Here is a 25,449-nt window from a genome sequence, read left to right on the forward strand (position 1 = left end):
ACTTAAATGCTGTGCAAGCAACAAGAAAGCTCATGGCCCACCCTACAATAGCTGTAGTAAATCCTGTTTTGAAAGCCAAGGCAGAGTAACAGGGTACTGGTGAATTTCTTGAAACAAACAATGCTCTGCCCATCTTAACTGTTTCATACCTCATGCTTGTTGATTGTGTGTTGGAGACTTTGTCAGGGAAAGGATGAGACAGCTGACTTACTAATTAGTGCTGAAAGGGAACACAGAGCCATTTGTGGTACATGAATGAAATGATCTCTTAAGGGCACAACATCAATACCAGAGTAATGAACAAGAGGGCCCAAGGGAAATATGCTAAAAAGCAGCATCAGAAATGCACACTTGCTCATTATTAAACCCAGTGCAATAGACATGGAAGAAAACCATTTGCCCACTTTTCAAAAAGGAAAAGGAAAATAACAGGGAAAGAATAAAAGCCAACTATAGGAACTGAACATCCATGTTATTAAAGGAAATGTTAGGAGGTGTCTATAAAACATGGTTTTGAATCTCAGCTGGAATTGTACTGGACATAGGAAACTGCCTTATCCTGTATAAGACCCTTGGTCTATCAAAGTCACGACCTCTATGCTGACTGGCAGCTAGGGTTGCCAGCTTTGGGTTGGGAAATACCTGGAGATTTTGGGGGTGGAGTCTGGCAAAGGCAGGGTTTGGGGAGAGGAAAGACCTCAGTAGGATAATGCCATGGAATCCACCCTTCAAAGCACCCATTCTCTCCAGGGGATCTGATCTTGGTTGTCTGGAGAGCAGTTGCAATAGTGGGATATATATAGGTGCCACCTGGAGGTTGGCAACCCTCTAAAGTCTTTCAAACCTTTTAAAATGGGGATCCCCGATGTGGAACCTCGTGCAAGTAAAGCAGACCCTCTACAACTGAGCTATAATCCATCTTTTAATTGCACGGCATCAGAATAACACAGTAGTGACTAGAAATATTAACTATTTCCATATAGGAAGGCAAAAGAGGGACTAAAGATTTTCATAGACCTTTTCTATTGCTCTAACATTCTAAAGCAGAATTATTTCAGGGCAACTTTGCACACCCAGAATGTTGCTTGTACATGAAGTTATCAGGTTCTTCAATGCCAGAATTCAGGAGCAAAGAACAAGTGATGCCAGAGTTTCATGTTCTGGAGCTCATCTGTTCCCTTTCCCAGGACTTAAAGTGAGGGACACTAGAAATCCCCTGGTTCAGCTCCACCTACTGTCTTCTCTGGACTCCACAGCCTACACAGGGCTTCAAGTAAGAAAACACTAGGGAAAGAACAGGAAAAGGGGCAGGGTAATGCCACTGCCCCCACCCACTAGTTGGGGTTGCTGGAATAAGAGGCATTCCTGCAATCTACCACCCACATCCATGCACTACACTGCTGCAGCTAAACTACATGCCAAGTGGAGATGGTGGCAGTATAAGGAATGGACAGAGCATTGCATTTGCACCAGCAAAGCCTGCCCAGACACCACATCCTTCCTTCCTTCCTTCCTTCCTTCCTTCCTTCCTTCCTTCCTTCCTTCCTCCTTCCTTCCTTCCTTGCTTCCTTCTCCTCCTCTCTCCCTGGGGCTTCTGTAGCATAGATTCTGGAGGGGGAGGGTTAAGAGTCTCATCCCAGTGATACACTTACAGCATAGCCCAAACATGAATGACTGGACAAACAGGTGCTATATAAGGATTTTGTGTCTTCTGGAAATGTTGTAGGTTAGGGAGGGACATCATCAACAAATTAGTATGTTTACTTCTAAACTCTTTTATATCAAAGCACAATAAAACAATACATGCTGCCTCCACCCCCATTGCACGTCAGTTTAGGAAAACTTGGTCAACATGCTTGAAAAGCCACAGAAAAAAAACACTGCTGAGAGCTGCTTTCATTTGGAAGGGATCCTTCATCCATGCCCAGAGAGGTATTCCCACTGCATCTCCTGGATCTGCCCCATTTCATACACTACCACCCCCTCCTTCCCAGCATGCTCTAGTAGGCCATAGCATTAAAACTGTGGAACTCCATCCCCATAGAGATTTGTTTGTCTCCAGTGTTATCTTTTGCCAGTGAGCAAAGACTTTTTTTGTTTTGTTTGGCATTCCCTCTCTAATACTTATTACCTCTCCTCCCTCTTGTGTATTTTTATGCATTGGTGAATATATGTTTTATCTGCTTTAAATATTACAAGTGTGTGTGTTTTAAATGCTTTTTTAATCTTTGAAAAGTTTTAATGTTTTAACATTCACTGCCCTGGGGACCCTAAACTGTGTGGAAGGGAGGCCATGATTTTTAAATAAGCAAATAAAAGCTCAGCCTAGCCTCCAAATGGAGGGGCCCCCTCACATGACTCACATTATGTTCACCACAGGGGGGAGGCATGCCAGCTTCTCCTCCTTGTGAACAGAATCACCAGCCCAGCAAATGGAACTGGAAGGTCATCAAGGAATTGAGCCATCAGACCTTCACAAGTTGGGAAACTGTTTATGACTTCTTTTGCCAAGGCAAATCAAAAAGAACAGGGTAGCATCCTGCTCTTTGGAAGAGGTCAAGGTAAAGTTCCATTTGCTTTGAGAACTGTTGCACTAATATACAATGGCCATGGATAAATTTGAACAACAAGAAAAAAATCAATTTTTGCTTTTCATCAAATTTTTGTTAACATATAGAAGCATCATTTCCCCCCTTTTCCAGTTCAGCGAATGAATCTATGTTCTTTTATTAAAAGTTACTACTGTTGTTCATGACCATACCGAATTGATTTTACTAGTTCCCACAACTGCATCGGAGTTGGCATTGCTTTAGTCATTTTACTTTAGAAGAAATGTCAAGTATGCATTTATCTCCCTGACTGCAGCACAATTCAAACAAACCAGACTAGACATCTAATAATAAGTGTTATTCATTCTAAAATGGCTTCTCGGTGAAAAAACCCATTACTTGTCACTAATATTTCATGCTACATCCAAAAAGATATATTGGAAGAAGAGGAGGGAAAAAATCCTTTTTACTGCTCTCACAATGCAGCGAGGCATTTTATCTTGTAAAACCACAGAAAACCTTCAAATGAAGTACGTCTCCAGTTCTCCATACTGGTTTTATTTTTTCTTCCTACCACCAGAATTTCTTTATTATTGGAAGCAGGGGAGCTACATAAGATCCAATGTTACAAAGACTGAAAGTCAATTAGAACTAATTGTTTCGGGTTAGTCTATGAAAACAGTATGGCGTGCTCTATTTAGAGTATGTTGCCAAAGAAAAGAACAAAAGGTAGCTTGCAGAGTTTATTTCTCAAAGGAAGATTTGGATTTTGATGCTTAATTCCTAGCAGACTTGCTCAAACTATAGCCTAGAAGCACAATGTGAGGTCTGAAGCTGCAGATGCTTTGTGGTGGTCAATTTATCTCTCTTTGCTGTAAGCTGGGAGCCTCTTTTGTCTCTAGCATCTGGCTACTTTAGCCCAAGGACTGAAGCACAATTTGTTTCCAGTTCAAATGTAGGGCTCCACCCACTGACCCCCTCCTTAATTCCACCCAAAATGAAGCCTTTGTACTTCAAGCTCTTTCTTGCTCTGAGATACTGAAGAAGATACTGAAGAAGGGTTGCCAACCTTCAGGTAGAGCCTGGAAAGGGAGGGAGGGAGGGAGGGTGGTTGCTTGCTCGGCTGCTGGGGAGGGGGGAAGACCAGGCCCACAGCATGTGGTGCCTTTTAAGGCGCCGCGAGCCCGTGCCTGACATGTGACACGGCTCCACGGGCCATGCATGCTGCCCCGATGCTCTCCTGGGAGCGTCCTCCTTCCCTCCCACCATGCCGCCACATCAATGGCAGCTTCAGGTGAGTCTCCAGCCACTTTTTGGAATTACTCTGGAAAGAATGTTCAGAGACAGTGAGAAATTCTCTTATTTCAGATTACTTTCATTTCTACCTGTAGTAAATGACCAATATTTGAGCACTCCAACCCCATCCAAGAGAAGGGAGATCTCAGTCACAGGTCTGCCTTTCTAGTCACCCAGAGCACCTGTGCCATGTCAGGATTAAGTTCCAGCTTGTTCATCCTCATCCAGCCCATTCCTGACTCTGAGCATTGGTTTAGAACATCAAAAGCTTGCTGAAATTTTGATGGAAAAGAAAGCTAGAGCTGGGTATCATCCATTTATCAGTGACACAGCCCAAATCTCCTAATGACCTCTCCCAGTAGCTTCATGTAGATATTAAACAGGATGGGGCATGAAACTGAGGGCCGTTCCGCATTCGTCCAAAATAGCACAATGGTTACTAATTGAAATCGCTACAGTTTTGCCATTATGCACAACGTCGTTGACAATCTGCAACACTCCTGAAACCGATCTGCAAAAAGCGCTTCGTTGTAGCGCTTTCAGGGAAATCCCAAAAAGTGGATTCACCCTCCAGAAAGCGCTACACTCCTGCAACCAATCTGCAACACTAGCAGGAAAGTTCTGTGCATTACCATTGTTGCGGTTTCTGCAAAGTCCCTCCTCCTGGCTCTCTCCTCTGATCTTCCGGCGAAGCGATCGCCATTTTTTTTTCTCCAAGCGAGCGGAGATCAACGCACCAGCGAGCCTTCGTTTACCCAGCGAGGCTTCCCTGGCTGCAGCCCCTCTGTTTAAAGTCACCAAGCACAAGCATCGTAGAGGCCCGTTTGCTGGTTTATTTTCACTTTATTTTTCACACTGTTTTCGGCCGAAAACCGCGCCCGTGGGGGGGGGGATTTTTTTTTTCACTTGGGGGGAGCGTGGCAATGATGAAACGGCAGCTCAAACATCACCTGCTAGCTGAATGGGTCTCTCCGTTGCAATGAATCAATGCATATTCGTTGCAACGTGTGTGTGTGTGTTTTTTTTTAACCTTCCTTAAAGGGAAAGGGGCTGTTTGGGAGCATGATAACGGCTGCCTATTGGCTGCTTGATGGCCAGGGGCGGGACACAGCTTAGTGATAACACTTCCTGGCTAGCGATTTTTGCAGAGACCGGAACCCTGTGGGAAACGATAGAAACGCAACTGGATTCCACTACAAAGGCGTTACGCCGAATTCCACTATTTAAAATGGTGATTTTTCGTTCAGCAAACAATTTGCTACATGGATCCCGGTGCGGACTGGCCCTGAACTTTGGGGAACTCGCCATGCAGCACAGCAGGAATTCCCCAGACCACCTTCTGAGACCAATCTCCCAGATAGGACTCAAACCACCATGACACAAGGACCCTTAGTCCCAGCACCAAGTGGTAGCCCTGTAGGCTACCAGTGATGATGGTACAGAAGCTTCCTGAGAGATCTGTCAGAACTAGGAGGATCACACACCCCGCTGCCTAATTCTCAGTATAGGTCCTCAGCCAAGGTGAATAAAGCAGATTCTGTTCCAAATCCTGACTAAACCAAATGGAAGTGAGGCCATAAAAATCAGTCATTTCTAGGAGCCACTGGAGATCACAAGCAGCCACCCCCTCTAGCACCTTGTTCAAGATTGGATACCAGAAGTTCTTCAACATGGTAGTGATCAGGAATGTTTTTTTTTCCAGAATTGGTAATCACTGTCTCCTTGAGCACAGGTGGCACAACTCCTGCTCTCAAGGAAGCATTTACCATTCTCGTTGACCATTTGGACAGCTCTCTTCTGGCAGCTCTTACCAGCCAGGAAGATCAAGGACACAGATAATGGGACTCGCTCCTCCACACTCTCAGGTGCCACAAACCAAAAGGTATCCATCTAAATTGGACAAGAAGATGCCAAAGCCACATCATCCGAAAACCCATCCAAACCAGCACCTAACTTAGAGCTGATCTAGGCAACTTTGTCTGCCAAGAAATTAGCAAATTGATCACATTGGGCTGTTGTGTGGTCAGAATCCAATATCCTGGGGCTATGATGTAAGAACCCCATGAACTACATGGAACAGCTCTGCTGAATAATTAAATGCAGATGCAGCGGTGATGGAAGAATATTGTGTTTTTGCTGCCATCACCACCAGGAAATAGGCTCTAATATGTAGACTATGTAGTTTTTCACACTATACCATACCAGATGACTTACTGCATACATCAGCCAATATTTCTGATTTACGTGATTGGGTGTTCAAAGCTGACTCACTGATTGACCACTCTTCAATTCAGCTATCACAATCAGCCTCATGGTATAAAACAATTAAAAAAGACCATTCTAGAGCATCATATTTAGTAAATATAACAACACGTAATCTTAGAATGGCCCTAACATCTTTGTGGTTTGAAATGATGCCATCAGCCATGCTCTCTGTGCGATATCTCTGAATACCCACAGCCCAACGCATGTGTATATGTAGAAATCCATCTGTGGAGGACCTGCCCCGCGATGTTTTGGCTTGTCCCCTGTACTCCGAACCCAGGGACAAATTCCTTGCCAAGTTATTACCAAACTCACACCCTATTTCTGATTTTAACAAAGTCACCTATCTGTTATCAGATGTCGACCCCTATATCTCATATAGGGTGGCACTTTTTGCTCTGGCTGCCAGGAAGATTCGAGCTAATGCTCCACCTTGATACACCATTTTATCCCTTTTATTGTAACTTAGTAGTCCATGTTTACATTTTTAGGTACACAATATTGGAGAAATATTGTTTTATTTATTTATATTTGTGCCATTTTGTTTTAATCGTGTTTTGTAACGGCGTTTGGCTACATACAATAAATGTTATCGTATCATGTAGTCTATGCCAAGTTTGGTCAGCCTCACTTTGAATTTTCTGCCAGTGATGTTCCCCTGTAAACTGCTTGGCTCTATCTGGGGGAAAGGGGCACTAAGGGGTGATTATCTAAATAGCCAAGGCCATTTCCTTGTTCCAGAGACAGGTCAAGTCCTCTAAAGAATTGTCAACAGCAAGGTGGAGGAACTCCCCAGGTATAATCAAGAAGCCACTGGGATCCATCAAGTACTTGGGGTGGACCATAGTAATAGGCACACCTCTCCTGCAGAATGGTGCGATGGCAACATAGCAGTTGAGCAATACTAGCACCCCTAACATATCATGGATATGTAAGCTTTGGATGTCATTTCCCAACAACTCATAAAGCTATTCCCCTTCAGTATGTATTGCTCAGCAAGAATTCAACCAAGATCAGAGGAGGCATGCTCTGTTATGCAAGTGTATCTTTACTACATGTTCACACAGCAGCCTCTTCTCATTTAGAAGGCAGTCAGCAAATAAGACTTTATGGGGCTCTGTCTAATTAAATAACAGACATCAGTAATCACTCCTCTTTCTTTCTGCTTACGGAACATTAGTCAGCCCCCGGCGGAATGTTGCAAAGTCTGCTACCCAGTCTCAGACAGGCTCTTGTCTCCTAGGTTTTCTTCCCAGAAGATGCCACAAGACACTAACTTGTTTGTATTCCTACAGTCATTCTATTCCTGGATCAACATTATCTGGTTTGGGGGTCTTGGTGTAGTGGTTAAGAGTGGGAGCCTCTAATCTTGAGAGCCAGGTTTGATTCCCTGCTCCTTTGTCCTGGGGCTAATCATAGCCTTGTTAGAGTGGTTCGTGCAGATCAGTTTACCTCAGGGCTCTTTCAGCCTCACCTACCTCACAGAGTGACTGTGGTGGGGAGAGGAAGAGAAGCCAATCATTTGAGACGCATCTGGGGAGTGGAAAATGGGGTATAAAAATCAACTCTTCTTTTTTGCCATCAAGTCACAGTCCACTTATGGCAACCTAGTCGCATTTTCCAGGCAAGAGACAGGTAGAGGTGAGTTGGGGTTGCGGAGGATGGGCAATTTGGGGGGCAACTTCCCCATCCCCCAGCTGAACCCTGATAAAAAGGCAGGCCCAGATGGGCAGCTTGTAGGTGGCTTGTTTGAGAGAGTTCTCAAGGAAGGAAAAGGCTCTGTGACTGGAGAAAAAAAGACAGGGGAAGCAAAGAGTGACTCTCCACAGAACTGCTCCCCAAGTGAGTTTGGGCCAGCAGATAAGGTCCATATTTAAGGAAGGGATTCCACATTCAAATTAAAGGGACAGCTCTCTTCAGCTATATGTGGGGGAGGATTGTTTTGCCATGATTTACAACAACCCCATAGGGTGGACTTTAATCTGGAGAACCAGGTTCGATTCCCCACTCCTCCACATGCAACCAACTGGGTGACCTTGTACTAGTCATAGTTCTCTCAGAACTGTTCTTGCCGAGTACTTCTCTCAAACCTCTCTCAGCCCCACCTACCTCACAGGGTGCCTGCTGTGGGGAGAGGAAGGGATAGGTGTTTTTAAGCCACTTTGGGACTCCTTCAGGCAGTGAAAAGCAGGGTATAAGTTCTTAGTTAATGCAAGAGACATTCAGAGGTGGTTTGCCATTGCCTACCAACCTTGGTTTTCCTGGGAGGTCTCTCATCCAAATAATATCCATGGCCAACTCTGCTTATCTTCCCAAGATCTGCTGAGATTAGGTTATTCTGGGCTATCCAATAAAGAGCTGATAATGAGGGTGGACAAAAAGAGGAATGCTGTGATGAGTGTCCCGGACCCTGAGGAACCCTTGAATACAAGCATGCCAAACCTTATTTTCTAATGGTGTGGGCATAAGATTATTAAATGAAGAGTTTAAAATTATCTAGTCATATGGCTACTAGAAATGTTCTCAGAGCTTTGACCATCATTCAGTAAAGACTGACAGTAAGCTCAGAGCTCTGGTGTCTAATAAGTTTTATCTTGATTACAGTGAGCTATAGAAAATGGGAAGAAGGAGCTACAAGCAGCACCACACCAGCAAAATCTGCAATACAACCAATTTGCTAAAGTCATCATTGACCACATTTATTATGACTGAAGACCAGCCAAGCTGTTTACCAGCACAATTTACATGCAAATATAAAATTAATAAAATTAATCTACAAGGATTACAATCCATAAATTTATAGGTACAACTGGTTATAGACAGAAGGTTATTAAAAGATTTGGAATATCTCCTGGCCAAAGCCTCAACAATGAATGTGGCCACTTTAAGAGGTGGTCTCATTACAGTAGTCACAACAAAGGAGATACATATCAAATTTATCAGATCTTCCTGGGAATTTAGAAATGGGATGAGACGTGAAACAAATGTCCATGCAAAATAGGCAGCATGATAACACTATACTGAGTGCTTTCACTTTATTTAACGTTGCATGGTTCCCAGTTTGACCTGTCAAACTTAAGTACAGAATTCCCTTCATACAATATCAAGTAGATTAGATGGCATGCTAGTTTGACTTCTGGAAAGGAGCATACATATAGTAAGGACACATTTTGGCACACAGTGGACAAAACAAGGGTGCTCATTCCATTCCATCTCAATCTACTACATGAGAACCCATGGTGTTCTGCCTTAATTTTACTACAGAAAGACCATAAGCCATTCAATATAGAAAATATTGCTATAGAAAAGCTGCTTTTTTTTAGCTGCTCCAAGTTTATCAGCCAAACAATGAGAAGAATTTCCTCCAGGCTGCAACTCTGACAAAGTGTTAGATTCTGAACCTTACCTACTAAGCATCCCTGAAGGCACTGTCAGCTGGAAGAATTCTTGAGTGTCAGTCACATTGATTGAATACACCTACCAGTCTTATGTTTTCAATGCTTGCTCCTACTAGTCCAAATCTTAGCCTAGGGGAGGGATGTAGCCAGCATAAGCTACAGAGTCCTAATGAGGATATTTACATCATATCCTGCATAACTGTCCCTTGGACCATGCATGCCATATTATCAACTGTATGGAAAATCCAACACGTCCTTTAGGTACAATGCTTAAAGGAATTTGCTAACTATTTGGCACACATATGTATGCCATTTAACATCACATCTACAGCAATGGCTATGCTTTAGTATCTTAGAGCATTGTTCTCTGATTGATAGATAATTACTCACATCAGGATTGCTGCATCCCTTAAGGCAAATCACACTGGCATTACATGCACCACCTTTTAAAAACAAAAGTTCTTAAGAAAACAAACAAAGAAGAATATAGAAAATATGTATTCTATATATATAGAATATAGAAAAGACTGTAGAGAAGACAGAAGGAGGAATATATACTGGAAAAGAGAAAGAGTAAGAAGGCAAAGAGATACATATATTATAGAAAATAGAAAATTGTGGGTCATGTATTGCATGTTGTGATTGACAGATCTGAAAAAGAAGCCAACCCCTCCCAGCCCACTTCCTTTGAAGCCTTAAGGAGAAGAAGACACTTCATTCATCAGATTGTCATAAGACAGTGTAGTTTTTAAGAACTACAGCTCAAAACAGTGGTTATGGTGCTTATATCATAAACTGTCAGGATAAGTGAAGGTGTGAATTTTTTTGTTTCTGAGTTTGTATTCTCAGAGTATCTATTGTGGCCACAACTCCTTGCCATCTCTTTCATCTATGTTTTTTTTACAAGTGCAATGTGACATCATTCATAAAAGAAGCCCTGAATATGTAGTTTTGCAGTAACTGTAGTGTCTTGCAGTAATTGAAGTTGCCTCAGTCTTGGAGATTCAGTCTATCAAGCACTATTGAGCCTTGTTTCTGAATGAGAGCTTTGGAAGCATTGGCAAAAGTTGCTACCAATCCAGAGGAGCATGGCATGGTGCCAGTCACCACCTTCCTTTGAAACAGCTTCATGTCACACTAACTTGGTAGGCAGAAGGTCACACTAACAGTATGCAGTGTTTCAAAGTGAACAAGGAAATTGCAAACAAAGCTATTATGAGCTTCCAAAATAAACTCTTGTGGTTGATCGGCATAAGGATAGCAGTAACCACAGATGGACCCCAAAATGATGCTGTCCTGCATGAAATTGGAGCAACTGCTACATATCAAAAGCAAATGAGCTCACTCAGTTTGACCACAGAGTGGCTGTCATAATGAAATATTACACTCTTATTAGATGTGCATATGGTAAGCCTCAGGTTGTTATAGCAGCCATTTTCCCTAGTCAGTTTTTATTCATGTGCCTCTTTTTCTTTTTTTGTATTGCCTATAGGACTTGCAGGGTTGGATGGCACAAAACATTTCCATTTTTTGCACAAGTCTTGCAGGAGAAGAAATACAAGAATGTCATCATAAGTAGCTCTTGTGCCTAGTCAGCCTGACTCTATCCTGTCTCACATTTCTGGTTATGCAAGAGATAGCACAATATATATCAGCACATACACCCCAACCGGATAAAGATCTTTGACCAAATCATATCATACTTCCAAACTGGTCTATCATGATTCCAACAAGTAACCTTTTGCTCTTAAGTTCTGTACCCAGAAAAAGATCAGAAAAAGGGGGGAAAGTCAGCACTTGATCTTACAGTTGCTCTTACATAGTATCCTGCTCAAGTAGAACTGCATTAGGTTTGGCTGTCGTATGGCAGGATCCAACCCAAAACTTCATTCTATAGTGCTCCCGACAAGTCCCTTAAGTTTAAGAGGTGGACATTTCCCAGCTGGGCTGTGAGTGTAAAACAGGTTTAAACATGAAAAACTTGTTAATTCAACCACACATGATGTAGAAGGATCACCCTGATAGCTTTTCCTGCTTGATAAATCACCAGCTAAAAATGAGCTAATGGAAAAGCTGCCACACAGGAAAGGTTAAAAAATGCTAGCAACTAGGTGTTTTTCAGCCCTGTACTCTTACCACACCTGGTGCTCTCACAGCATCATATCACCTTATCAATAAAGAGAGGAAAAGATAATGTAGTGCACTCCTTTCCCTTGAAGGCATGATGTAAAAGAAATAATGTTTTGATTACATCTAATTTACTAGTGATCCTGCTATGCTGAATATTGAGCCTGAGATGGGTTCTGAAAATGGCAAAGTCATTTTTTTAAATGTAGGTCTGCTCCAGTCCTGTATAAAGAGGGACCATCTCAAAAGCCAAACAATGCATGATTGGTGAACACTTAATCTAAACCCTCTAGCCACTGACCACCCCACAGTCCATGTCCAGGTGGTCCAAGGAAAAGCACCTGGAGAGGACAGATTGCAGAGTAGTAAACCATAGGCACTGCCTCTCACCTCTGTGCCCCACTACTTCCGATATGATTGGGGCAGAGCCATGTTTATGGATCCACATCAGCTGCTGTCTCATCAGATTTGCTTAGCTGATGTCCTGTGGAACTACTATATAACTCCCTGATTTTCTCTTTTGCCTGGTCTAATTCAAGATGACAGTCCAATTGTGGCACTTATATTAAGCCAAGCCCTGCTAGGTTCTCCCCCTCCCCTTGCCTCAGCCCTTTCCAGCTCTGCTCCAGTATGTCATCTAAATGAGCTCAATTGGCTCTTTGTTTCTGCAGGTACAGCTAGCCCTGGTACAAACGCACTCCGTCTTCCAATTGCCATTGTCTCAGTTTGTTTATTGTGATCATGATTGGAGTCCAGCAGCTTCTAGTGACAGCAGTGCTAAGCTTCATTATGATCCTTCCCTCCCCCAGTAAGGGCATGAAATAGAATAACTCCTCGGAGCTGCTTCGCCAAGGCACAAACTGAAACGAAAAATGCTAGAATGTATAATAATGCAATTTCTTGGCCAACTGTCTCATCACTATCATGTCCCATTTTTTCCCCTCATGAATTCTGGGCAAACGATTTATAAATATTCTTCATGTCAAAGGGCCCAGATGACTGAATATAGCACTTAAGCTATGATGAGTGTGATCTGGCATCCATAGACTTATCTATCTATAGGTTCATACTGTTTCAGATGATCAGGAAGGTGTAAAAGAGCCATGTTTTGGATAACAGTCATACTGCAGATTCCTCTGTCCTGACTGTTGTTCAAATGCCTTCTTTCCATTTCTGTCCCCTAAGAATGTTCCGGCTTCAAAAAAAAGAAAACATAACAACAACAAAAACCTTTCTTTTCTGCTCTAACAATATCATCTCAAACCCAGCATTATTATGATAACAAAGCCACAGAACTACACTCTTCCAGACAACTACATTAGCTAATCCGGTAGGGAATTCAAATCCAAATAAATAACAGCACTGCGGCTTCTGCCAGTCTTCAGAAGTGAATGCAACAGCAAATTCTCATCAAGTGAGAATCAGATGAGGATTGATGAAGCCAAGAGTAATGGAGATATTGATCAGGACAGCGAGAAGGAGAGTGCATGATCAGGTGTACAGGATTTATGTAATATATACATGGGCACGTTTATTTACCACTTTCAACTTCACTAAAATGGGATTTAGACTTGTGTGCAAACAAGCAGTGAACGCAGCCTAATCCTTTGTGTGGAAGATGTCTTTGAGACTTCTTTGGGTAGTGAAAAGCAGGTATTAAAATGCACTCTTCTTCTCTTCAAATGGTATTAACACCAGTAGTCAAGGATGTCTATCTTTGTCCATTTCAAAAGAGGGGGGAGTATGTCAAAGCACACACAGAGGTCTAGGAGGGAGAGATGTAGCTGGAGTTATAGCTTAAAATTGAGTAATAGGAACCTTGAGAGGAAAGACCACAGTGTAATGTGTTTCTTTTAAAATAAATACTTGTGGCAGGCCCTAGGGCAAGCAGCAAAAATTGTTGCCAGCATCGGGTCAACTGAACAGCTCTGCTCATACAATACTATGTGAAGGATAAGCAGTTATTTGTGGTCAGTGGTTTCCAGTGATCATATTATCAGATGTCTTGAACATTTATATCCCTCTCTCCTCTTGTAGCAATAGACCCTCTGGAGAAAAAATCCAGATAAAATTCAGCACAGCTGAGGTGGCAAAGAAATCAATAGTTTCTTTCAGCATTAAGAGAGAGAGATCATTATATCCTTATCCATGGTTCCTCTATATATATTTGTGAAACAGCCTGGGGGGTGGAACGTGTCCGGCTGTCCAAGTTGGAATAGGGCCAATCAGGGTGCAGCCAGCAACTCTGGCTGCACCCTGATTGGCCCTGCCCCTACATCTCCCTCCCTCCCTCCCTGGATGTTAGACACTTTCCTCTCAGATGCACCAGAGACAGAGAGAGATACACAGAGCCCTGCCAGACCAAACATGAGCCCTTATTCCCTCCTATCACTCTTGCTGCAAGGGAGGCAGAGAGAGACAAACAGAGAGAGCTGCCCCAAACTGCTGACCAGCCCTGCTTCCCTCCTAAGCACGAGCCCTAATTACCTGCTATGGCTCCTGCTGCCATGGAGAGAGAGCCGCCCCTGCTGTGACGGAGGGAGAGACAGACAGATAGAGAGATGCCTCAAACTGCACACCAGCCCTGCTATGCCTCCTGTTGCAAAGCACACCGAGAGACAGGCAGTAAGATTGAGAGAGAGACATACAGAGAGAGATCTGCACCCCCCCCCCAGTGTCCCCCGGGTCCTAGCACCCATAGTGAAAATATAAAGCCTTCTGTTTTGTCTAGATTTTTCAAGAAAGAAGACCATTGCATCGAATGCTACAAAGCTGATGCAAACTGATATTGTATCCTGCATTCACTGAAACCCACTGAATGAACCTGAAATGATCCACTTTGATGTATGCACTGAATAAGCCTTTCAAGATTGTTTAATGGCCAGCTACTTTAGCCAATACTTTAGGAATTTATGAGCTAACTTAACAGTTATATGGGAATGCCTACAAAAGTGAGGACAAGAAAGTAGTTAAGAGTTCAGCTTCATATCTGAAATTAAATATCTTAAATGACAATGATGTTGTTGGCTTGGGCTCTGTTTAGGGAGAGGAGATCTCCTACTCCTAGTGTCCCTCTCCATTACACATCTGGCCAACAGCAGGAAAAGGTTTTAAAAAATGGCACAATGTCATTTCTTACTGTTACCCAGAAATGATGTATGTCACTGGTGTGATGTTGATCTGATGTTCTAGGAATTAAGTGGTAAGTCCTTCTTTGTCGAGCCTCTTGTGGCGCAGAGCCTCTTGTGGCGCAGAGTGGTAAGGCAGCTGTCTGAAAGCTTTGCCCATGAGGCTGGGAGTTCAATCCCAGCAGCCGGCTCAAGGTTGACTCAGCCTTCCATCCTTCCGAGGTCGGTAAAATGAGTACCCAGCTTGCTGCTGGGGGGTAAAACGGTAATGACTGGGGAAGGCACTGGCAAACCACCCCGTATTGAGTCTGCCATGAAAACGCTAGAGGGCGTCACCCCAAGGGTCAGACATGACTCGGTGCTTGCACAGGGGATACCTTTACCTTTACCTTCTTTGTTTCTGATTGTAAACCAGGGATGACTTTGGTTCAAGAGCCTTAAAGCTTCAGGAAATGTGTTCTTTGACAAGAAGTGGAAACAAAACTTTGCCAAGCCAATAAGTTTTTAAGTCCCAATACATATGGCCAGAGAGCCTCTTGTGGTGCAGGGTGGTAAGGCAGCAGAAATGCTGTCTGAACCTGTCTGCCCATGAGGCTGGGAGTTTGATCCCAGCAGCCGGCTCAAGGTTGACTCAGCCTTCCATCCTTCCAAGGTTTGTAAAATGAGTACCCAGCTTGCCGGGGGGTAAACGGTAATGACTGGGGAAGGCACTGGCAAACCACCCCGTATTGAGTCTGCCATGAAAACGCTGGAGGGCGTCACCCCAAGGGTCAAAAATGACCTGGTGCTTGCACAGGGGATTCCTTTACCTTTACCCTTACATATGGCCAGAAGCAAGAAACGATATTGGGTTTCAGCTTAAAACATAACAATACACTTGTATGGTTGTTCTCAGATGATAATACACAAGAATCTTCATACACACCCATTGCCTCCCTGGATAAAATGTTAACATGAAGTTATTGTCCATGCTACTGTTTATTGTATGCATGTTAAGACCTGTGTCTTAAGCTATATGCCTTTACGAATGCTTATTTAAGGCCCAGATTAGACCACTAAAGGGAGGCTATCTTTCTGCCACAGTTCCATACTGTTAGTATCTAGTACAACATGCAACATCACAATTTCCCCTCTCCTCTCCACTCCACTAGCTGACACTTGTACAAGCTGTTTCCCAAGTGTTACCAGAAGAGAAAAAAAGTATTTTTCTTAAAAAGGGTTATAAAAGGATGGGAATAGGACAAAAACAGACTACACACATACAAAAGTGCATATCTCTGCACAGTCAGGAATCTTCAAAAAGTAGAGAAGCCATATATGCATAGGTTGTATCCATGTGTTCCAGTGTTCATCATAGATGAAACTCGCAGCCACCCTCCTGTATGTGTGTTCTCCAGTCTTAACAACCCTACATTCCCTCTAGTATCTTCTTAAGCCCTTATTTAGCAACATTCATGTCAACATCAGACTGACAACTTGTTTTCAGTGTGTTGCTTTCAGACAATTTCCTTGGAAGTCCCTACACTAAGGTCATACAAAGCTCATTCAGCGAACTGGTATCCTTGTCCTAATTCTAAATCGACTGTATTTCAAGGAAGCAATTTACTTAAGTGAAATCCGAATGTCCTCCAATGGGGTCTCATATATATATGAGATACAAGCTCTACTGGCTTGTTGCCATTTAGCAACTATTATACAAGCATTTGTTTCTAGGAATCCAGAAATATAAAGTATATAACATTGTATATAGCCATTCGGAAGCAAACCATCAAGGATTCCTTTTCATATTTCAGTTTCATATTTCAGCTACATATATCTCAAAGGAATCTTTTAAACTAAAAAGGGAAGAGTTGCTCAGAGCACATAATTAATAGTTAACCAAAGATGAATAATGCAATACTCAGCATACTTTAAGTAAAGGTTTAAAACCGGGCTTCCAATTTTCCTGCTTGTAATTAATTGTGGACACAAATGATAGCACTCAGACACTTAATTAACTTGCTGTTCCTTTAGATGAAGTGAATACACAGCTTTGCACTGCTTCTTGACTCAGGATGAATGACACGTACAGCTTTAGCTGTTCTTGCAAATCCAAGTTACGACCTATTTGATATTTTGGTATTTTGAAAGGAAGGAATACAGTACAGAATCTAGTTCTATCAACTGCATAGTTTGAGTGCCGCTAAGTATTTTTAACAAATAAGAAGCCATTGCTTTGGCTTGCTAGAAGGAGGAATTGAGCTTTAGCTCCCTCTTTGAAGCACATTTTGGAAAGGGATCTGCATGGTGTCTGCTTGCTTTTAAAGCTCACAGTATCCAAGAGAAGCAATGCTACTGCATTCCACTAGCAATATGGAAGAGCCACTATTAGTCACAAGTGAGCAGTGAAGTCAAACAATTAAATAGTGGGGTTACATTTCACAGTCATCAAAAAAGCGAGTGGAGAATGATGCAGCAAATAGTACAAACTTTGGACCCCAAAACAAAACTCTCTTGAAATGTCCTGTCATAAAAAAAGATTTTCCATCCATGCTTGGCAGATGCTCACAAAGGCCTTACTCCCTCGTACAGCTCATCTTAGTTGACTGGTCCCTGTGAAGTATAATTTTAGCTGAACTTTACTGCCATGCCATTCACTGCAATATTTTAACTCCATTTTCTACGATAGAATTGAGAAAGAGCACAAGAATTCTAGAGCCATGGCTGTCTCAACAAATGATAGAGGTTGAGGTATCTCAGCATGAAATTCTGGGAAAATAAGACAAGATGGACAAGCAAAGAAATAGATGTGATGAGGGTGATGAGGTAAAATTCACTTCTGCCAGTGATGACTCACACATTACTTTCTATTGTTTCTTTCTCCTGTGTCTGTGTAAGCATTGTTCACTAGAAGACAGAACTCACATATTTCAGCCACAGCAACTTCTACTTGTCCAGAAAGAACTTGTGTTTCTGAAGAGATGTGTCTCAGGCCACATGAATTACATTCATAAGATCCCAGATTTAATCCCCAGTATCTTCAGTTTTTAAGTATTAGGAAGCAGATGCTGGGAAAGCTCTTTTTTCTGTATGAAGCTGAAGAGATGCTGCCAGTCAGAGATGACTATGCTAGACCAGATGGACCAATGGTCTGACATACTGCTGAGTAGCTTACAATATTCAAGCTTTTCTTTGGTTGGATTTAGTGCTATAGAAACAAATTGCAGATGAGCGAAAGTAAAGAGATACTAAACTACACAGTATTCTTCAATAACAGTCAGCCTGTCCAGAAATTTGGAAGAAGGGCTCAGAATAGCAATTCCCCTAAACTGGTTAAGGCAAACTGGGAATTAATTCAACCTACCTGGGAATAAATACTTGGCAAGTTGGACATTTTTGTTCAGGAGAACAATTTTAGGGGCCATTCCGCATGACTTACCTGTAGCTGAAGTCTTACAGTTTGCAAATGCTATTATTTTGATGTTCCGCATGACGTCGTCAACAATTTACCAAACCCCCGCCAAACTCCAGCAACATTCAGAATTTTATAACGCTTCAGAGGGAATCAGAAAAAGTGGATTCCTCCTGAAAAAAACGCTACACTCCTGAGTACAATCCACAACACATCAGCAAAAGACGTGCATTCTCAAAATAGCGGTAGAAAGAATGTCCCTCCCTCGCTCTCTCCCCTGAGCTTCCAAAGACACGATCACCATTTTTCCCCCTTAGACCAACAAAAGCAACGAATAAGTGAGGCTTCTCTGGCTAAAGTCCCTCCACAGAAGTGCTTAACAGTAAAACAAAGCTCACTTCTGCAATTGTCTTTAAAGTTTCCGAGCACAACACAGCCCCCTGTTTGACACTGCCCGTAATTTCAGCCACAAATCACGCCCCTCGGGGAGGGGGGATTTTTTTTTTTTACTTGAAGAGTGTGGAAACAATTAAGCATTAGCTCCTACACCAGCGAAAAAGGTCTTTCTGAGACTATGATTGAACAAATATTTTTTGCAACTGGTGTGTTTGGGTTTAAAAAAAACAGTTTTTAAAGGGAAAGGGGCTTTTCGGGAGCATGAACACAACAGTTCATTGGCTGTTCTGTTTGAATGACGGCCAGGGGCAGGAACAAGCACAGAAAAATGTCACTTCCTTTGTTGCAATTCCAGCAAGACCAGAAACCTGTGGGGAATGAATAGACCACTACTGGGACTTCAATATTCCACTTGAATTGAAGGTATGCAGAATGACAAAATTCCACTATTAAATATAGCATTTCTGCATACTGCAAACATTTAGCAACATTGGTCCTTGTGCGGAAAGGCCCTAGGTATTCCTCTTACCAGAACTAATACAATTCCAAATGATCCTGGGCTTGCCACAGCACTTATAAAGTTGTTCTGACCAAGCAGTAACATCAGGGCTCTCTCAGCCTCACCTACCTCACAGGATGTCTGTTGGAGGGAGAAGAAAGGGAAGGCCACTGTAAGCCACTTTGAAACTCCTTCAGGTAGAGAAAAGTGGCATATAAGAACCAACTCTTCTTCTTCTTCAACAGCCACACAGACAAGACTGAATTCACTAGCAGTTCAAATTAGTAAGAGGAAGACACTCTAGATAAAAATATGCACATTTAAACTGAGACATGGTTCTTTCTTTGGGGCAAATTATTGAAAGGAAATGCAACGATAATGATTGGAAACAACCAAGCTTCTCTGTGCTTTGGGGTTTTTTTATTACAAGACACAATTGCAGTCAGTGACAACCATCTGTGAAGATGGATATTTATTTTATTATTATTTTAAATATTTATATTTATAATATTCCTTTAGATCTAACCATTATACAGATTAGCCAACAAGCACCTATATCACAACAGAAAACAGAAAACAAATGCAAAATAAGAAGTAAAAGCTAACTGTGCAACAATGCATTTTCAAGATCACTTCACAATGATAGTACATCATTCAGTCAAATGGTCTTTTGAATATGCCACACCATTGATTGGCACCAGAAAGTCAGAAGAAATGGAGGCAAGTGCTTCTCCCCAGGGAAAGACCAGTTCTGCATGAGGAATTTTTCCTTGCACAGCCTCTCATTGCTTACTGGTTTTAGTGCTGCTTTCTCATGATGTCGGCAGTAAACCATAGCTCTCCAAGTGGTGGCGTGAGTTTCCATCATGTTTGTTCTATGATGTGGGAAGTCACAAAATCCCACTTCCCCTTTCTTGTTGTGAAGCTAATTGGGGCCAAAACAGGGGCAAGCCCATGTGAAGGGAGAAACGAGCAACATTCTCAGTAGTGTAGTGCCCATCCTCACATATGCCTTCCCCTCCCCATTTCCGGATCAGGTAAAAAAAAATAATGGCACAGTCCATGTAGGTATGAGACCACAAAGTGATGTGCTCTCAGTTAAAATAAAATGTTCTCTTCAGTGTGCACAGTAATATTGGGATCGGGCAGCAACCCAATCTAAAACACATTCCTGTTGTGTTTTCTGGTTGTATTTTCTGCTGGTGAGGTATGAATGGGGAAAGAAGGGTGTGTGTGTGATGAAGCAGTCTTTAGCTTAGCATCTGTGCTCTGTGTTTTAATCATTATTGTGAACACACAACCATTGGGGTCCAATTACCATGGCCAGCCTATCACAAGTCTAACCGAACATAAAGACAGACCATTATACAAAGAATCCCGAAAAGAGATCCTATTTTTGTGGAATGATCCCGTAGCAACATGAAAAGTGTAAGTTTTTTTTTAATGTTTTACTGTTGTAACATATCCCCAAGGCAACATGGAATTGTTTTTTTTTTAAATAATAATTTCAAGACTTGGGCAGGACAGAAATTTGAGTCCCAAAACCACTGCTGTAAAGGGATTGTGGCTTGCGTTGATTGACAACCCACGGAGCTGGGGGAAAACTGGGTTCTCCATACTTCCTGCTTCTCCACCACCTCATTGGGAAGCAAAAAGCTGTGACAGGATAGTGAGATAACATGGGAGGGGGTCTTCTATCAGGAAGTGTGCAAACACATGGTTTACTATCACATGTTTGCAAGCAGGAGGCAGCGCACATTTTACACCTCCGTGTAGAATCAGTAAGAGTTATTTCCCTCACTTCAAACAGTAGAGGAGCCCAGTGTGTAGGCCCTATGAGAAAGATGCTGGGGAGGGAGGCTCTGCAAGGCAATAGCACTGGAAGTCTGTTAGTTTGACTCCCTATAGCAAAGGAGTAAGGGCTAAAATTAGCCCATGAGCATTAAAGTTAGGGATGCTAATCCCCAAGTAGGACCTGAGATCCCCTGCAATTATAGCTCTTTGCCCAACTAAATAAAACAGTTCCCCTGGAGAAAATGGCTGTTTTGGAGGGTGAACTCTAGAGCCTTAAACTCCACTGAGATCCCTCCCTGCCCCAAATTTTGCCCATTCCAGATTCCAGAGTCTCAAGCTTACAGCTGGCAATCCTAATTAAAAGATCTATTGCTACAATTTTTGACAATTCTATTGGCCCTATGTTCTTGCTAAAAGTGTTTCCATTTCAGATTAAGTAGAATATAATTACTATCAAGAAATTCCAGCATGATCACTGCTGATTATGTACTACAATGAGAGGTGCTCTAACACAGGTCTACCTGGCTCTCATTCATATTAGTCCTCTATACACAGCCCAGTGTTCATAGAAGGGAAGCAGGCATGAGCTTGCCCACCCCATGTCAATGTGTAATCCCAGGCTTAGGAGCGCAGCAGATATATGCATCACTCAGGATGCTCAGGAACTCTTTGTCTAATGTGATTTGGATGTAACATTAGGGGCCAGCTGCTCACCTGACTATTCAAGTCATCCTCAGAAGACCTCCTTCAGGTGACCCTGCTATATGAGATTAGAAAAGTAGCAAATGGAAAATGGGTGTTCTTGGTCATAGCACCAAAGCTTTGGAACTTCCTCCCCACTGAGATTTCCCTGTCTCCCTCCTGATAGCCAAATGCCCAAATTAGGGTTCTTTTTCCCAGCCCCCAAAAACCTTTTTATATTTTTACTGCAGAAGAAATATAGACACAGGGGAGTTCCCAAATCTGTGCAGAAAACAATAGGATTACATAGTATTAAATACACTTTCCTTGGAGGTTGGGCTTGCAGGATGAGCCAATAGCCTGGGGTCTCTACCTCCCCACTCTACCTCCCGGGAACACCCTATAGCCCTTACGCCAGCCTTCCAGGAACTGCTGATAGGTTCAAAAGCTGCTTGCATACTTCCCCCGCCCCCCCCCCAAAAAAAAACCATCCAATTATTTACATAAACGGTTGTGACACACTCTTCTCCCATTTCTTTAGCCTTGAGAAGGACTATCTTAGCTATAAAATAAACTTTGGTCTTATGAGAGAGCTTATCAAAAACTACATTCCAGAGAGGAACAGGCCGTTTTTTCTGCCTCATAAGAACCAAAGACTTGAACCTGGACAGGATGTAGAATTATAGCCAATTCCTAATAATTATATGATCAATCAGAAGCTTGCAATCATTTTCTTTACCACCAGGCCATCATTCCTGAAAGTGAAGTCTGTTGTTGTTTTGCTTGGCATTCCCTTAGTGTTATTATCTTTCCTGGTTTGTGAGCTTTTTGTTATATTTTAATGTGGGTTTTTTGTGTTATTTAATACTAGCCTCTCAGATCCTAGATCTATCCACCACACCATTCTGGCTATCAACAGAGGTAATTCATGATACCTACATAGTAATGAGACCTACAGTGTAATCCTAAGAAGAATTACACCATTGTACACCATAGCTGGTGTGAGTTTCTCAAGGTTTTGAATCACAGATTAAGACCTAGCTTGTCTTCTAGGCATTGTATTTGTTGCTCTCAGTTTGTGTAAGCTTCTGTGCACAACCTGCCTTTTAGAAGCACTGGGTTGTACCCAATTGTCAGGGTCCATCAGAACTGGGATGGACTGGTCCAGAACGGGGTCCAGAGCAGTAGTGCCCTCCAATGTTTTTGTTTTTTGGATAGTTCTCATGCAGGAAGAATCTCAGAATAGGACAGGGGTTGCCTTCTGATAAAAGGGTACATATAGGCCATCTAATCCAACCACCTACTCAATGCAGGATCAGCCTAAAGTATCTGTCCAGCTGCTGCTTAAAGACTGCCAGAGAGAGAGAGCTCACCACCTTCTTAGGCAGCTGATTCCACTGCTAAGCTACTCTGACAGTGAACACATTTTTCCTGATAGCTAGCTGGTACCATTCTACACATAGTTTAAAACCACTACTGTGGGTCCTATCCTCTCCTGCCAAAAGGAACCACTCCCTGCCCTCTTCCGAGCCTTTCAAATACTTAATGACAGCGATCATGTCCCCTCTCAACCTTCTCTTTTCCAGGGTGAACATTCCAAGACTTTCAGTCTTTCCTCATAGAGCTTAGTCCCTGGGCCCCAAGTCATCCTCAGCATTCTCCTCTGTACCCTCTCAATTTTGTCCACATCCTTTTTGCAGAATACAGTGGGACTATGACATTCGGGAATTTATTTGATGCTTCTGTTGATACAGACCAAGACTGCATTCACCTTCTTTACTGCAGCATCACACTGTCTGCTCATATTTAGTTTACAGCATATAAAAGGTAAAGGTTAAGGTATCCCCTGTGCAAGCACCAGGTCATGTCTGACCCTTGGGGGTGACGCTCTCTAGCGTTTTCATGGCAGACTCAATACGGGGTGGTTTGCCAGTGCCTTCCCCAGTCATTACCGTTTACCCCCCAGCAAGCTGGGTACTCATTTTACCGACCTTGGAAGGATGGTAAATGGAAGTTCAATCCCTGCTGGGATTGAACTTCCAGCCTTATGGACAGAGCTTTCAGACTGCATGTCTGCTGCCTTACCACTCTGCGCCACAAGAGGCTCTTTACAGCATATAATGAACAAAATAATAAACATGCAAATAAGTTGATGATTGCCCTATTAATTTTACAGAAGCCAAAAGATATACCAAATAAAAGGGGGCATCATTCTCCCTTGATATATAGGCAGAAGCCAGGACCTTGAAGCAGGAGACCAGCATGGATGTTTGGGTGTCCATGGCCTTTCAGCAGATACCATCGACATAGCCATAGAGCAGTGGTGGCCAGACTGTAGTTCTCCACATGTCCATGAGCCCCACCAATAATTGCAGTCCATGGATATCTGGAGAGCCACAGTTTGGCCACCCCCACCACAGCTGTAAAAGGGTTTCAGAAGGAACTATTTTTGGAGAAACTTTCCTAAAGATTGCAAGTGGCCAGTAGTAATTTGCATTATATCTTACCTGAAATAAAATCAGATCTAGCTGTTACCTGCTTCGAGGTTGTAGCTCAATCTCTCTAACAGCCACAGAGAGGGGGGGGAGGGAGGGAGGATGAGAGAGAGAGTTTTCCAGCTATTTGTTTGATATGCTCAGCAGGGTGCTTGACAGCAGAATTTTTGTTCTGGAGGTTAAAATTGTTTTGGCATCGATTACTGAATGCCAGTCTCTGTGCTATTTGAATAAAGATTGTACGTTAACCTGAGTGTTGAACAACTCTAAGTGAATGAACCCTGTTTTTGCTCAATTGTCAGTTTACTAATTAAACATGTCTCTTCTGAGTAAAGCAGATGGAATTCCAGAGGGAGGCATCCTCAGAATTAGAGGTGTTAGTGTAAAGAATGAAAAAAAGCCACAGCCATGAAGGGATGGTGGTGAGGGGGGGGGGGATTGGGATACAATATTCTCTCTATGTGATGATTTTGGTTTGGCTAACCTTTTAATATTTGATTGTAGACTTAGCAGCTGTCTGACTACTGGTCTATCCAAACCAGCAGATCCGTATTGTACTGTGACATTCCTACCCAATTAAAATAAATATCAAGGTACAACACAAATACTTCAAGCTGCACACAGCTCTAATGGCTATGCTTAAAGAAGAACATGCTGAAAGAACTTTCAGTTTGTTTTTCTTTTGTTTGGCCAAGGAGAACACAGGAGAAGTGAAAGCTGACTTTGGCTGTTGTTTTGTTTTACTAGTCTAGGGAGGCCCACCTCAGAAGGGAGGGGGCAGAGAGTAGCCAGAAAGGATGCCTGACTCTGGAAAGGGATCATACCTATAGAGTTTAGTTGACATTAAGGCTCAATAGTAACCACATTTGGTATGGTGCCGCAGAAAGCAGTGCAGGGATCTAAAGGTGCCATGACCATTGCTTTTGTGAATTAGAGGAGTCAGTCCAACATTCCACAGCATACAGGAACCAGCCATTCAGACTCCTAATGTGCCAAGTTTCATGCTTGGCACACTGGTGCTTCAGGTTGCTTAATTAAGATGAAGAGAACTGTAATAACATGCAGCTCAGTCTTGCAATCTTCCATGCAAGTTGCAGTGGAATGAGGGAAGGGCCTAAGCGTCCTTTTATGGTGGAATCTGTTGATGCATCAGTTCACTAAAAAAAGGCCATGGGGTCCAATCACAGTGTGGAGAGTCAGGGGCTTTTCGCACGCCTTCAAAATCGCACAATGGTTGCCAATTGAAAACGCTATTGATTTGCCATTATGCACAACGTCGTTGACAATCTGCCACACACCTGAAACCGATCCGCAAAAAGCGCTTCCTTGTAGCGCTTTCAGGGAAATCCCCAAAAGTGGATTCACCCTCCGGAAAGCGATACACTCCTGCAACCAATCTGCAACACTAGCGAAAAAGACCTGTGCGTTAA

General features: G+C 42.7%; 1 protein-coding gene across 1 annotated transcript in view; it reads right to left on the bottom strand.

Annotated features, from left to right (window-relative positions):
- Positions 1-24,154, bottom strand: part of FGFR2 (fibroblast growth factor receptor 2) — a 182,375-nt gene extending 158,221 nt beyond the window's left edge. The window contains exon 1 of the mRNA XM_077349948.1: positions 24,032-24,154. The gene's annotated coding sequence lies outside the window, so the exon portion shown is untranslated. The remainder of the gene's footprint in view (positions 1-24,031) is intronic.
- Positions 24,155-25,449: the final 1,295 nt, after the last annotated feature.

This window comes from Paroedura picta, chromosome 8 (genome assembly GCF_049243985.1).
Source record: "Paroedura picta isolate Pp20150507F chromosome 8, Ppicta_v3.0, whole genome shotgun sequence".
Lineage (NCBI taxonomy): Eukaryota > Metazoa > Chordata > Lepidosauria > Squamata > Gekkonidae > Paroedura > Paroedura picta.